The 13,372-nt window shown below is 44.2% G+C and overlaps 1 long non-coding RNA gene across 1 annotated transcript; it reads left to right on the top strand.

The window, feature by feature from the left end:
* The first annotated feature begins 8,332 nt into the window (after positions 1-8,332).
* Positions 8,333-11,400, top strand: LOC117804359. The gene is made up of 3 exons (XR_004628709.1): positions 8,333-8,425; positions 8,581-8,740; positions 11,325-11,400. It is a non-coding gene; the product is annotated as an uncharacterized LOC117804359 (long non-coding RNA).
* Positions 11,401-13,372: the final 1,972 nt, after the last annotated feature.

The raw sequence follows: 13,372 nt of genomic DNA, 5'->3' as shown, positions 1-13,372 counted from the left end.
GATGGATATGAAATACCAGAATTGCAGTGGTCTTATTTTTATAAAGACATTTAATAATAGTTCATGAACTTTTCCAAAAATAAAATAAAATTTCTCAGCTTCTCTCTCTGCCTCATCCTGTTTCCCTCAGTCTCATGCAAGATGCCCTCTATATTACAGGCGTTGGTCCTCATTAAGCCACCTGCATGCAAATCTCTGTCTGGGAGTGTATTTCCAGGGATCCTGGCCTGGCCATGTGCCATTTGGCCTAGTGGCAGAAAGAAATGCTGGCCTTCTGTCTCCTCTTTCACATGGTGGCGTGGTGAGATAAGCAAACCGTGAGCTTGCTGATAGATATTGTTAAATGTATTCCCATATTGTAGCTTAATTTAAATAGCTTTGATTTTTAAATGTTTGATATTTAAATACATGCTGTGGTCTTCATTTGTAGTCCTGCCCCAGGTACCACAAATGTTTGCAGTGAGCCTGCTCGACCCTCTTTATTTCTGTTATGTTTTCTAGTTTCTGTTATAAAGGAACACTACTGGTTTTATAAGATGATCTTGTATCTGGCAAACAGGCTGAACTATCTTACTAGCTCTATTACTTAGCCTGCTGATGCTATGGAGTCTTTTTTTTTTTTTATGATGTTAATTAAAATACCTGCACTAGTAACTATTAACTTTTCCCCTTCAGTCCTCATCCCTCCTATGCTTTCCTACTGCCTTACGGTGCTGGATTATTTCTGCAACATTGTGTCAAGCATTAGCAGCATCCTTGTCTTATTGTGATCTTTATGGAAATGCATCCAAAAATGTCTCCAATAAGCATGATTTCTGTTATAGGATTTTTTTATCTGGGCACAAAGTTTAACAAGTGTTCTTTCTTCATCTATTTATACTCTTGTGGTTTTTCTCCTGAGATCATTAATATGGTAAGTTACAGTGATAGACTGTGAAACCAATCTTGCATTTCTTATACAAAGCCTGCTTGTACATGACATATACAAATATGCATATTTTAATAAAAAGTAAAATTTGTGAAGCTCATGTTTTTTTAGGATTTTGTATCACTGACCATAAGTGAATTGGGCTCACAGTTGCCTGATCACAGTTTCACTAGCTTCCTAAACCGTGTGGAAATAAATGAAGACCAACTAAATGAGAACAAGCAAAGGCTACTATTTAGAGCTTAATATAGCAAGAGAGTCAGCCACCATCACTTGGGTTTTGGCAGTGAGTCAAAGGCAGGCAGAAAAGTGGGAAAGCTTTACTGTAGATTAAAAAAAAGGCTTCAACTATGCCTTGATTGGAGGCTGTTGACATAGGGAAGCTATAGGAGGGCCAAGTATAAGCAGGGGATTCAGTGTGACTGGTTAGGGCTACACATTTGTCTTTCTCTGGTTGGCCCTATGTTGAACGTGGGGGCAGAAATCGGGGAAGCTGTCAATTATTAATCAAGTCCTGGCTATTTGGGACCAATCATTAAAGGAGTTGTTGTTTGGCTTCCTGGACTGTTTACTAGAGATAGTGGTCCGACTTCTTACAAATCTGACTTGCAGCTAGTACGTTGGCTTCCTAGGCTGGTTATGATAAATAATGGATTAATTTCCTGGGCTGCGCATTGTATATTATGAGCCAGTGTACTATTTTTACCAATGATTTGGCCATTATCTGTTTGTATATTCAGTCTCTCAGTGGAGTTGAACACCCTTTCCTTCTTTTTCAATTTTCTGGAATAACTTATAAAAGATAGAAATTCTTGAAAGTTTGATACAATTCCTCCGAATAACTGCTTGGGCCAAATCCTGGACAGTGGAGGTCTTTGTTTTTAATAACTATTAAATAATCAGGCTTTAAAATAATCATTACTCTATTTAAATTTTCTATTTCTTTCTTCCACCAATTTTTACCTTTCACATTTTTCCAGAAATGTATGTGGTTCTTCTAAGTCAATATTTATTTGAAAACTGTTAGCCATAATAGCATTTCAAAATTCTTTTAATCTGTGTCTACAGCTATTTTCCTTTTTATTCTACCTTTTACGTATTTCTATTTTCTCTTTCCTTTTCTTGATCAGTCTTGCCAGAAGTCTATCATCCCAATTTTTTCAAACCGCTAAATATGTTTTGTTAATTAATCTGGAGTGCATTGTGTAAGTTTTGTTAGTATCTGATTCCGTTAATTCCTTTATTATTTCCTCCATTCGTGCTGGGTTTCCATTGTTGCTATTTTTTAACTGCTTGAGAAAATTGCCTAACTCATTTGTTTTCAATCTCCCTTGTTTGCTTGTTTTTAAAATGTGTTTAAAGTTACAAATTTCTTTTTAAGTTCTGCTTTAATCGGGTCCCATAAATTTCGATACCCAGGTGGAGTAGCCCCAAAGCGTAATGCCTTCTGCTCAGTGCATCTTCAGGCCTGCAGGTGGTGCATGGAGGCCCTGCAGAAAGGAAGGAATGTTGTTTCTTTGCCCAAAGGGCCCTTTAGCTCACTTCTCATAGCCCCTCAGGGTTGGGATCGCCCAAAACACGTGCCTCTGATTCAGGGACGCCACATAGGGTGGTGGGAAACCTGAGATGGGGCTGTTGCTTGCTCAGCCCCAAGTATTTTGTTATTTGTCGTCGTTGTCTTCTTCTTCTTTTTTCTGAATGTTACTTTTTTATTCATTAATAAATTACTTATGGGGAAGAGTTGAAAAAAGCAAGGATTTACAATTATTTATGGAAAAAGTGCAGGACCTCAAAAACGCTTCCAAGAGAATTAGTTGAAATTCACTAGTGATCTTTTGGGGAAGGGCTCAATGAATAATATCATATGAATGAACTAAGGAAGAACTAAACATACAGAATTATAAGTCCCTAAAAACTTAAATCCTTGATTTATATATATTAATAAATCCACACATATTCCAAAGTCCCACTTTTTTTCTACATTCTGCCACTCAGTAATTTTAATTTTTAAAAGTAGAAGAAGTGTTACTAATGATTATATCTTCCTTTGGAAACTGTAGAAAATTTGGAAGGGCACCTGGGGACTAGTAGGTGTAAACACAAAGAACCGGAAGATCCGCCCTTACCATTCTTGGCACGGGCTTATGTTTTCCATGGTGGAAAGCCTCCTTTAAAGAGAAGACAAATCAAATACTGCTGAGGGTTCCTGAAGCCCTCTCGTAAAGAAGGTTGCTTTGGGTTCCTGTGAGAGTTCGCCGTTGTGCCCACGCACCTGCATGCCTTGGAAATCCATATCGTTTTCTTTTCTTTTAACTGAAAAGTTATTTAGTGATGTTTTATTCAGTTTCCAGATATTTGGGATTTTGTTTTAGTAATATGCTAGAGGAGGAAGGGGAAAACAGACCAATGAAACTGAAGAGACAAGTCAGAACCGCATCCTGGCACATATGTGTAAGAATGGCGGTACCACACATTAATGGATAAAAACCCACTTAGGAAATGGCTTGAAAAGAACTGAATCACTACCTTAGATCATATACAAAGACAGATACCAGTGTAAAGAAAAAAACTAAAAGCTAACTGAAGGAAATGCAGGAGACCATCACTCTGAGCTCCCAGTAGAGAGAGATTTCTTCAACAAGACTGAAAATATATAAACCACATAGCAAGTCTTGATGGATTGGATTGCACCAAAAATTTTTTTTTCAGTGAAGTTAGAAGTAGTTAACAGGATGGAAGATGATATTTTCAGTATCTTTACAAGGACTATACAAAAAACACATGTAAATCAATATTGATAGCTCTCAATAACAGTGTGGAGTGAGAAAAGTAGGAAACGAGATCACACGCCATTCATATAAAGTAGGCACATATACATACAAAATAAAACTACATGCTTTATAAAAGTACATGCAAATTTGGGGCACCTGGGTGGCTCAGTCGGTTAAGTATCCAGCTCTTGCTTTTGGCTCAGGTCATGATCTCAGGGTATGAGATTGAGCCCCACGTGGGGCTCTGTGCTCATCAGGGAGTCTTCTTGAAATTCTCTCTCCCTCTGCCCCTCCCCCCTCTAAATATATAAATAAATAAAATCTTTTTTAAAAAAAGAATACATGCATATTTAAAGAATACATGCATATTTAAAGTATGTTTCAACGGAGGTAGGAAAATAAGGAAGGAACTAAGGAAAAAGGGAAAAGAAAGAGAGGAAGAAAGAAAGAAGTCAGCTCAGAGCCTAAGGGCGTCCTGAGTCTATACATGAGTGACTCAACTGTATGCAGTCTAGTCCTTGCATACTAGCTGTGTAGTTGTTAGCTGCCTTCATCCACCACTACCTTAAAAATGCATGAAACACTGTGCAACCTAGCCTAGGTTTGCTGTACATATTTTCCTTTTGAATAAGCAGAAGCTTTCAACCTTACTAATCAGAACTTTCTTCTTACAAAAAGTAAAATGTGAGAAAATGGCTGACCTGAATATTTGAAATGAAGAGAGTCATCTGGCTAATTTCATTTAAAGGTCTCTCTTCCCTCATAAAGAATGGACTGAAACAATTGGTTTTATTTGAGCTTTTAATTAGACCAAATTTAATATGCCTACAAGTATTTTGCCTGCCAGGCATTGCAAAAATCTCTGCTGCTGATTTTACAAGAATTTAATACATGGGCAGACAAGTTGGCTATGTTTAAATAGGAGATTTATCTTGGTAAGTGAGAATGACAAAAGAAATAAGGAGAAATACAGTCTTATTGGAAGGGGAGGTAGGACAAGAAGGATGGGCTGGCAGGGATGGGCAGGCAGCCATGTGGGACGTGAGTCTCAGAAATGCAGTGTAGGGGCTCATGGGTGGCTCAGTTGGTTAAGTAACTGACTCTTGATTTCAGCTCTGGTCATGATTTCAGGATTGTGAGATTGAGCCCTGTGGTGGGCTGGGTGTGGAGCCTGCTTAAGATTCTCTCTTTCCCTCTCCCTCTGCCCAACCACCCCCAACAACCTCCNGAATGACAAAAGAAATAAGGAGAAATACAGTCTTATTGGAAGGGGAGGTAGGACAAGAAGGATGGGCTGGCAGGGATGGGCAGGCAGCCATGTGGGACGTGAGTCTCAGAAATGCAGTGTAGGGGCTCATGGGTGGCTCACCCCCCCCCCGCCAGCTCTCTCTCTCTTTCAGAAAAAAAAAAAATGCAGTGTAATTCAGTCAGGAGCAAATCCAGGTTTTGTGAGATCCGAAGCTTACCTATTTGGGAAGGAGAGGGACTCTTTAAAAAAAGAATATAAAAATACAAACACATAATCAGCTATGATTATGTGAATATTTATTTCAAATGAGAAAAGAAATCCAAATAAACTATAAAATTTAAGAGCTGATAGATATGTTAAACATTATAAAATCTATGAAAATATCATAGTATCGCTTAGCAAACTGCCCAAAGATCTCTACAATACTTATTTTCTGCATTTTTTAGATGCATCGTCTTTAACATCCTCTTTCTATGGCAAAAATTTCATAGTTTTTTTATTGAGAGAATAAAAAGACAAGCCAGTCTTTCCTCTCACGTGGTTGATTAAAATTTGTCTTCTAATAACTGGATGCAGAAAACATGTGACTTCACACACCCATGTACTCACCTTTATAGAACTGCTACAGGCTTGTGTCCTGTAAATAGAGAAATTCTGAAAAAAAAAATCTATTTCATGTGATTCCTTCAAAAAGGAAAGATGGTACATTTCTCAAGATCATAAAAGCCATCTATGAAAAACCTACAGCAAATATTATTCTCAACAGGGAAAAGCTGGAAGATTTTTCCTTAAGATCAGGAACACGACAAGGATGCCCACTCTCGCCACTATTATTATATATATATATCTTTCCTTTATAATTTGCACCATTATTGGGTAGATGCCTTTCTTAAACTGAAGTATAATTAACATACTGTACTATGTCAGTTTCAGGGGTACAATATAATGATCCAACAATTCTATACATTACTCAGTGCTCATCATATGCATATTCTTAATCCCTTTTATCTGTTCACTCACCGCCCACCTACCTCCCCCTCCGGCAACCACCCGTTCTCTGTATTAAACAGTCTGGTTTTGTTGCCTATACCATATGATTTCCCTTATATGTCAAATTTAAGAAACAAAACAAATGAACAAAGAAAAAAAGAGTAGATTCTTGATAGGAAAGAACTTCTGTTTGGACCAGGTATTGATGAGAACGAGTCCCCTACTTATGATTTTACGTGCCTTGATAACTCTAAGAATTTTCTATGGATTCGCTTCTGACCCTATTTTTCTTCCACAGGCACATCTGGGCTAGATGTCACAGGACACATTCTTATTGCCATACGTCCTCTGACCCTGCAGCTTCAGGTGTCCATGCTCCCCCAGTGGGTGATAAAAGTATTCCTGGATAGTATTCCCACCCTGGGATGAGCTGACAATAACTCAGCATGGAAGTCATGTGAACACACACATGCATTCTACTAACCCCAAACAACGTGAAATTCCTTAGATAATATCCCTTTAGGTGAATCCCCAAAGTGTCAGCAGATGCTTCGGTCCTATTGACAGGAGCAGAAGTCAGACAGGAATCTTGGCCAAATGCGCTAAAATATTGTACTACTGCAAATTTCACAAAAACAAATGGCAAGCGAGCACGACACTGGTTTCCCCTCCAGAACACAGAAGGACTCATATACGTGAACCCCTTGATGCTTTATTGGCTTCCTAGTCAATCCACGTCTGACACTACTGGGCTGCAAACCGGGCTGATAAACTCATCTGCTGACCCTGTCAGAGAATGCACACTCTGGGGTCTCCCCTCTGGAGATGCGGACTGAGTGAAGCCGTGCTTTGGAGCTGAGTGGGGTGGGGCAAGGTGGGTGTGGAGATGGGGGGGAGTAGAGGACAGAGGGGCCCTACCAAGACCGCCTTATCTTATCTTAAGAAGAAATCATTATCTCCAGGGCTCATCCTGCCAACCTGTGACCCACGCGTCAGTTTCCATGTATTCCAAGGAATGATGGCCAAGGTCAGCTTCTCCAAATTGCTAGCATTGCCCTTCCCCCACAAACACACATCCTACTTCTCCCCATGCACTCCCATTCTGACCCTTTTTAAGTAAGGCACGCACGCACGTACACACACACACACACACCCTGGGCAGCTGCTTCTAAGTTACCACCGCAGGGCAAACATGAAGTCAGAAGTCAGGGGCTGAATCTATTGATTGGAATCTTGGACTGGCCACTTGCAAACCGGGAAGCTCTGGTGTCCCTTCTGTGTTCTAAAATGGAGGTCCTTGTGCTTGCGCTCATCTCCTTCACAGCCCGACCAGGTGAGCAACGACATCAACACGCTCCTCCCCCCCCCCCCCCCCCCCCCCCCCCCCCNCCCCCCCCCCCCCCCCCCCCCCCCCCCCCCCCCCCCCCCCCCCCCCCCCCCCCCCCCGTTCATAGAAAGCTGCTTACAACCTAAGGATGATCTTCCTTCTACAAAATAAGATTTTATTTCTGCACTGCTGGAGGTAGACAGAAATTTGGCCTTGAGAGACCATTTGAATAATAATTAAATACCAACCAAATACTATTATGAAAATGGTAAGAGCCCTTGCCATTAAGTCTGTCTGTCTGTCTCTCTCCTCTCTTTTTTTTTTTTGACGCTTCTGCTCCTAAGCACACAGGCTTCAGAGGAGATCGCCCTTGTTCACGTGTCTGCTGAGTCCCTGGCCATTCTGAATGCCAGGCAAGCTCTTGAACCGCTCAGGACTTCACTTGCCTGGTCTGTAACACAAGGGCGGTCAGAATGGAATGAAACCGTGTTTGCAAAGTCCTGACTTCGTGCAATGTGGAGTTTTGCTCCATAAACCATAGTTGTTGTCCTCACTACATAACGATTTGTGCTCTCAGAATGAATAAGGAGGCCATGCCAAGAAAAAGAGGAAAGAGACCCCAGAGCTGCTAAGGTGACAGGAAAAGGACATTCTCAACCGCTGGTAATGGGAGCATTGAGAAAGATTTCTTTAGAGAGTAACTTGATTATCAACATTTAGTATTTTCTAGGAATGTGTTGCAAACTCACCTGAACTAATTCGGCTAGATAACATCCGTCAGGTGCTCTTGGTAAAATCAGCGGACTCCAGTGAGCAGGCAGATGATACCACGTTAATACGGAACCACATAGGGGACCCACGGGCGTCTGGTGAGCGCGCTTCCGGGACGAACTCTCGGCGCGAGTGCCCATGCAATTACACTGCGACACGCCGCTCACGCTTGCGGCGGACGGGGTGAATTCGCCCCCTGCATTCATGCAACCCTTTCCTAACATGCCTTCTGGGACTACAGAGCCTGGAAAACTAAAAATGCCACTTCCTGCACTGTCTTGCTGCTGAGATTGGAGATGAAAGCTAGGTCCCACCAAAGACATGTCAGACGTGGTTCAAGATACTCCCTCTTTTTACAGAAAAAGGCTCGGCTGGAGGGCACACGTTAGGTGAGTCCAGATGGCCTGTTAATCGAAGCCCAGGACTGGGCCAACAAACCTGCCCGTGTAGGACTGGTGGTGGCTTCCCACCCCGGGGGAGGGGAGGTGGTGGTGATCACCAGTAACACTCAGGACAGAGGAGAATTTGCCTTCCTTCCCGACAGCCCCATCCCAGGAGGAAGAAAGGCAAAACCGGAGGGAGCTGAGTTCCCAAACTCACCAACTAAGTGCGGCCACCTCCTTCCTCCCCTGGGATGCCAGAAAGTGAGAGGAAGAGAGGACAGAAGTGTCAAAACTTCACACGTAGGGGAGACACCAAGGAGGGTAAGAAGTGTGCATCCTTCTCCATTACCTATGGGAAGGCTTGGAAAGGGTCAAAGAGGACCGTCAACAATTTACTGTTGTAGTGTTCATTATTTTAAATTAATGTGTATGAGGGTATTGCATTTGTGTGCTGCTTGTGTAGTTAAAAAAGAAAGAAATGTGTGAAAGTAAGTGCTGTGAATTCCACTCCTATGTGGAATAAAGTAGCCTACAGCACACCAGAGCTTCTGCCAGAAAAAACTGGAAAATCTAGATGCAGCAGGAAAAAAATCTTTGAAAAGCATCAGAGGGCTGGCTGCAGCCACGGGGATTAGGCGGTGCTGATTCTGGAGGTGGGAGAAGTGGGGGGAGGCAGGCGCGCTGCTGATAGGCAGCCACTCTTCCCCTGGGGGGCTCCTCGCCCTGCTAGCTGCACAGGAAAAGTCACTTTCTTGGAGGACCCTCTCTATCTAGAGCAGCTCGCCTCCTCTATCCTCTGTTCCGTTGTCGAGGTGGCTTTTGGGTCTCGAGGCTCGCACAGCCACAATGTTGGTTTCATTGTGCTTCGATCTGTGTCAACCTTTAGACTATAAACTTCTCGCAGGCAGCAGAAGAGTTTGTCTATCTTATTCACTGTGGTATTTCTAGCTTCCGGCCAGTACACGTTAAATAGTTAGCTGAATCCGTTGAATTCAGTTGAGTTGAGTTGGATTGAACAGAAACAGTAAAAGCTTTACGGCCCTTATGGATTTCCGGGGGTCCATCACTTCTTGACCTCTCGGCTAAGATTAAGTGCGGATTTCCTAGGTTCCAGAGGCACCTTTTTCCACTGGAGGCCCGCCTCTCAGGAAACTTCGTCAGTAGAGTCAGAACCCAGCCCTTTCTGCAGAACACTGCACCCTCTGGGTCCTGCTGTGATGCAATGAGGGCTTGAAAGTGGGTGGGATTGGGAGCGTTACCATCCCCTCAGGCCACACCCAAGCCACACCCCTCGGGCCCTGGGCCCGCCTTCTCCTAACCACAGAAAGTCCTGAGGCTCTAACAGAACGAGTCTCAGAACTACCGCTCTGAGAGCCCAGCAACCATGCAGTTTCGGTTTAACTCAGCGCATTTCACAACCTCTCCCAAACCCTGTGGGTTCCTCAAGTCTACCTGCTCTCAAACGCTTACCTCGAGATTCTGAAACTGGCTTTGCCCCCCTCCAGTTCCACTGCCGGGCCTCTGGGCCCCACCTCCCCTATTCTCACCTCCTCCAGGGGTTCCCCAAAGTTCCCACCTTGAGGGAGCCCCCCCCCCCCGGGAGTGAAGACGGTTGATAGAAAGCAGACTCCACGGTACCCACTGAACTCCTCAACTGTGGGATAACCTCTTACATGTGTGTTTGTAACCGGCTCCACGTCCTCAGAACTTCATTCCTGTATTAAGTCCTTCCTTTCTCTTTCCAAGTATAAAGCACCATGACCAAAGCCAAAAACCCCAGGCTTCTGGTTCTGATTCTCCTTCTTAAAATCAGATTAATTCAATTGATTGGCTTACACCTTTATTGACGCTCAGTCTCAGATTATAGTGAGGGCACCTGGCAGCAGGGGCTGGGGTTAGTTTCATGTGAAATCCCCACGGTTTTGCATAGTGCCCGTAGAGTATTCTGTCAGTGTCTGTTTCATAACTGCATGGATTTGATTTTGGTGTTTGGAGTCTCCCTAGACAGCCATCTACAACACACCTTGGAGGTGAATTACGCCTGCAGATAGCAGATCTCACGTACTACTTTCTCCCTAGTTTCTCAGTGGTAACATTTACCCAACCTCTCTTCCAGAATGTGGTTGCAATTTTCCAAAGCCACTACTTAGAGGAGGCCTGTGCCCAGACGGAGGTGTCTTTCCGTTCCTCCAACCCTTACCAAATCTTTCTAGTCTTTCAAGGATTAATTGATAACTGATAAATGGATGGTCAGTGTCTCCCTCAGTTTATTCCTTTCTTTCATCTTATGTAACAGTGTATTTTTTTTAGAGAGAATTTTTTTAAATTTAAAGATGTATTCATTTATTGGCGGGGGGGTGGTGCAGAGGGAGGGGGGAATCTTAAGCAGGCTCCATGCCCAGTGCAGAGCCCGATGCAGGTCTTGATCCCACAACCCTGAGATCATGACCAGAACTGAAATCAAGAGTCGGACACTTGGAGCACCTGGGTGGTTCAGTCAGTTAAGCGTTTGCCTTCGGCTCAGGTCATGATCCCGGGGTCCTGGGACTGATCCACCCCTCCCCAGGCTCTCTGCTCAGCAGGAGCCTGCTTCTCCCTTTCCCTGCTGCTCCCACTGCTTGTACTCTCTGTCTCTCTGTCAAATAAATAAATAAAATCTTAAAAAAAAAAAAAAAAGCCTTTAAGAGTTAGACGCTTAACTAGCTAAGTCACCCAGGCTCCCCATGTAACAGTCTACTTTAAACCTCCATCCAGAGGTGGGAATTTCAAGCAAATCAGGATAGGTGTTTTTAGTTAAGGCCCTCAAAAGATGTAAGGAAGTTCAAGTAAATGGAATTGCAAGCGGAGAGAATCTTTAGACTTGTCAAGCTGTTTGATCACAACGCAGGGGCTTTTCTGTTTGCAGATCGGCCAGTGAGCTCTTTGTGGGCAAGACCAACATCTCACTCCTGGAGGTGGATCCAAGACCCAGCTCAGTGCCCAGGGAGAAGAGCTCTGTAACTGCTTATGAACTGAGCACTTTGGAATGTTTCAACCAAGTAAATAAGGTCACAACAGCTTGGCTCACAGCAAGGCACTCAATCAAGGTTTCTTGGGGTGAAGTTGGTCAATGAAAGGCAGTAAGACACAGTGATTCTGGTTCCAGTGTTTGAGATTCAGAATCAGGTAATTTTGGGAGCAAATCCCAGCTTTGCTTGCTTCTTTCCATGTGCCCTAAGCCTCTGCTCTTAGAGGACTTGTTTCAGGATTGTTGTGAGTCCAGCACGAAGTCATGCATGTGAAATTTGCATTAGCAACTGCTAATACTTACCCAACACTACCTTGGGCCAGAAACTATTCCAGGACTTTCTCACTTAATCCTCCCACAACCCAAGGAGGAAGGTGCTTTTCTTCTTCCTCCTCCCCTTCTCCTCCTCTTTCTCCTTCTTCTTCTTTTACAACTTACATATACATTATTTCCTTGCTTGAAAACCTTATGATATGTAACATGTTTTAAGTAGTTGACCTTTGCCTTGTTCAGTGAGTTTTCATTTGGTTTTCTGTGCTCAAGGCTCCGCTCAATTACTACTGTTGCTAGGTCTGTTTTCTCTCAGGATCAAGGTGGGTATTTTCATATAAAATCTAATAGTTAATTCCTTCTCTGGCAATTCTTTCCTGGATTCTTAGCTTTGCCTCCTTATACCTACATGCACCTGACATCCGAAAGTCACCAAGATAAATTCCCCCACCCCAACATCACCTGGTCTAATGTTGCCTTCCCCTTCCTGGGTCCAGCATGGTGGCTGGGGGGTCCAGTGGGTGCGTCCAGCCCTGCGGTCCACAAAGGTGCTTTAACCGCCCCACTTCTTACAGAGGAGGATGTCGAGGAGTCAAGAGGCTAAGTCAAGTCCCCAAAGTCATGCAGCTAGTGGGGGTGGTTTCAGGACCCACACATAGCTCCTGGTCCTAATGACGAAGGCAGCGCTTGGAGTGCTACGTGTGCTTCATAAGGACTCAGGAAAGGTCATGTTATTTGTGTTGCCGTTGCTGTTGTTGTTGTTGTGTGCGAGGAGCAGAGAGCCCGAGTCTCCACAGCCGCTCCACAACAGAGCAGGACACACAGGGGACCTCAGCCTTTAGACCTGGGCCCCTGCGGCTGGTGGCTCGGCTCCTTTCTCCAAGGCCTGTCCTGGGCAGCCCCACCCAGTGTTCTCGCCACACCCTGGTGCTCTTGCCACCCCAGAAGTTCTGACCACACCCTGCCCGCTCCCGGAAGGTAAACAGGGCCCCAGGAGAAGGGACACATTGTTGGGCCTGCAGTCTTGGCCCCGGAGGCTCTGCACTTTGGCTTGTAAACGCCACAAATCAATAACAGTCAAAGTCAGAATGTTGGCCCTCTTGAACTTCAACTGACCCCAACCCCAAGCCAGTTAGTCACGAGGGTAAATGCCCAGGGACCCGACTGCAGGAGAGAAAAAGTCCGGCATAGCATCTAGTCAGTGACCTTGAAGGAGAGAGTTTGCAGTTCAGAGGAGGTGAGGAGGGCATTGCATTCTGGGGGGAAGACAGGAAGTGTGCCCATGCGGCCCGGAGCAGAAAGAATGACCTGGGAGATGGCAGTGGTGGCAGAAGGCAAGATTCCTTCTGTGAGGAGTCTGGCCTGCGTCAATAGGTTTGACCACAACAGCTCAGACTTACAGAGTGCTTCCTACATGCCTCTTAACGTGCCTTAATTCCTGGACGTGTTCAGTGACCCTAAGGGATGCATTTTATCACTTTCCTTGTGCAAGAGAAAGCCGCGGTGCGGAAGGGGGGGGCTGCCCAGCCCCTCGGAGGCCAAACAAGAATCTGAACCCTGGTAATCTCTAGCCCCTAGAGGCTAACACTGGGTTATTTCTCCCTCTGTTTTTCCTCTCATTTAATTTGCATCATATTTCTTACACCAGAAGATATTAAGAAAAGGGGTTATTTGGA

The sequence above is a fragment of the Ailuropoda melanoleuca genome, chromosome 11 (assembly GCF_002007445.2).
Source record: "Ailuropoda melanoleuca isolate Jingjing chromosome 11, ASM200744v2, whole genome shotgun sequence".
In the NCBI taxonomy this organism is placed as follows: domain Eukaryota; kingdom Metazoa; phylum Chordata; class Mammalia; order Carnivora; family Ursidae; genus Ailuropoda; species Ailuropoda melanoleuca.
Note: the sequence above shows the minus strand (reverse complement) of the source record. Positions and strands in the feature narration are given on the sequence as shown.